This window comes from Gekko japonicus, unplaced genomic scaffold (genome assembly GCF_001447785.1).
Source record: "Gekko japonicus isolate JY-2015 unplaced genomic scaffold, Gekko_japonicus_V1.1 scaffold114, whole genome shotgun sequence".
Lineage (NCBI taxonomy): Eukaryota > Metazoa > Chordata > Lepidosauria > Squamata > Gekkonidae > Gekko > Gekko japonicus.
The window spans coordinates 313443-316167 of NW_015173125.1; positions in this window are offsets into that span (position 1 = coordinate 313443).

Below are 2725 nucleotides of genomic sequence, written 5' to 3' on the forward strand. Positions count from 1 at the left end.
TTCTGGGCCCGGTGTTGTTCAATGTTTTTATAAATGACCTGGAGGAAGACATAGAGGGGATGCTTATCAAATTTGCAGATGACACGAAGTTAGGTGGGATTGCTAATTCTGAAGAAGACAGAGTCAGGATTCAAAATGATCTAGATAGGCTGGAACAGTGGGCTGAGACAAATAAAATGAATTTCAATAGAGATAAGTGCAAAGTCCTACACTTAGGTACAAAAAAAATCAGGCACAGATATAGAATGGGAGGGACTTGGCTTGACAGCAGCACATGTGAAAGGGATCTAGGTGTTCTGGTTGATCACAAGCTAAACATGAGCCTGCAGTGCGATGTGACTGCAAATAAAGCTAATGCAATCTTAGGATGCATTAACAGAAGCATTGTGTCCAGATCACGGGAGGTGATAGTTCCGCTCTATCCTGCTATGGTTAGGCCTCACCTGGAGTACTGTATCCAGTTTTGGGCACCACTTTTTAGAAAGGATGTTGACAAGCTCGAGTGTGTACAGAAGAGGGCAACCAGGATGGTGAGAGGGTTGAAAATGGGAGGGACTTGGCTTGACAGCAGCACATGTGAAAGGGATCTAGGTGTTCTGGTTGATCACAAGCTAAACATGAGCCTGCAGTGCGATGTGATTGCAGTCTTCAAATATCTGAAGGGCTGTCATGTAGAAGATGGAGCAGATCTATTCTCTCTTGCTCCGGATTGCAAGACTAGATCTAATGGGTGGAAATTACAAGGGAGTCGATACCTGCTAAATATCAGGAGAAACTTCCTAACTGTAAGAGTGGTTGAGCAGTGGAACAGACTGCCTCGGGAGGTGGGGTATGTTGTAGGGCTATTTTTCGGCTATGCTCCTGCAGAGGTGCAGGAGGTTGGATTAGATCACCTGCAAGGTACCTTCCAACTCTAACACTCTATGATCTAATTTAAATGGTAGCCATCTAATTTAAAACAAATGTCTCTGTATGCAGGAGGTTGGATTAGATCACCTGCAAGGTACCTTCCAACTCTAACATTCTATGATCTAATTTAAATGGTAGCCATCTAATTTAAAACAAATGTCTCTGTAATACTAAACAGCGCACACAGGTCCCTTGGATGGCCGATGCCCATGGGAAAATACCGTAGTATATATCGTAACAATATTGGAGATTAATTTTAGTTGATGCACCAATTTTAATTGAATAAGCAGGGAATACATATCAGTTTTCTCTTTCACTTTGAAAAGGCTGTGGGTCATGTTTCGTAGCCAGAGTAAACTACGGGGGTTTTTTGTTCTAGGAAATATGAGGGATTAATTTCCCCCCGAGGCTGGTTTGTTTTGTTTTGTTATTTGTTCGTTTTAGTGTACTGGTTGACCTGTGTCATTAATTCCCCCAACTGTTGCCTTGAGAAATGCTTGTAAGCCTTTAAATTTTGAAAGGAAATGCACAATAAATAACAAAGCACCATGGTTTTAAAAATCGTAAACTGAATTAATAGATTCCACATTTGCAGGTCTTTGTTCCTTGATGTCAGATTGAGAATAATAATGAGTGTGGAGGCAGTAGCAAGTTCACTAGATGTCCTGGTTCTAGGGCTTGTGCTAGGGTTGCCAACGCAAGGTTGGGAAATTCCTGGAGATTTGGGGGTGGAGCCTGAGGAGGGCGGGGTTTGGGGAGAGGAGGGGCCTCAGCTGTATATAATGCCACCCTCTAAAGCAACCATTTTCTCCAGGGGAACTGATCGATATATTTTGGAGGTCAGTTGTAATTCTGGGAGATCTCCAGCCCTAGTTTGTGCCCCTGTTTCTACAGTGTGTTTGAAGGAAACCTGCCTGGCTCGGATGAGCTGACGAGATTTAGAAGAAGTGTGGCTAGCAACTAGGAACTAAGTAAAACTGAGCTGTTGAAATGGCTAGGGGGGGAAGGGTGTCCTTGACTGACCTCATTAAATAACTGATCCACTGATTCATTTAATTACATTCTTTGTAGTTCACCTTTCTCACAGGGACTCGAGGCAGACTACACAGAGCGAATCAGTACAATCAACAAAATGGGATGTTCTTATTTTATTTATATAATTCATTATACACCACCTTTCTTTTGAATGGGGACATGAAGAAGCTTACATCATTCTCCTCTCCTCCATTTTATCCTCACCACCACCCTGTGAAATAGGGTAAGCCAAGAAGGGATGAGTGGCCCACGGTCACCCAGCTGGCTCCCACAGCATGAGTGAGGATGCAAGCCTGGGTCTCCTAGAAACTCTTAATCACGACACCACACTAAACAATGCACAAGGATTGTGGAAATCTGGGAACAATCAGAAATCTGAAAGATAGAACTGACACATAGGGTAAGTATTAACATGACAGTGTAAAAATTACATAATAGGATCTTGCTTACAGTAAGCGATACACAGCAGTATAGACCACAGCTGTACAGTCAGTCCCTAATAATTTATCCAAGTACATTTGTAAACAATTGTGTACAATGCAACCCCATTACCTGTGCAAAAATGCTCTCTTGAATAATTTAGTTTAGGCAGTGTGGATTTGAAGGGCTGCAAGAAGACACAGATGCCTGCTACTTGAAGAATTTAAGGATATAATTGTGGAATGCTGAGGACAAAGCTGGAAGCATTGCTTCCTTAAAATTTTGAAGGCAAGATCTTACCTACTTGAGAAGTGATCAGTAACTGCCCTGCTCAGGATGGAGGAGGAGCCCAAGCAAAAGC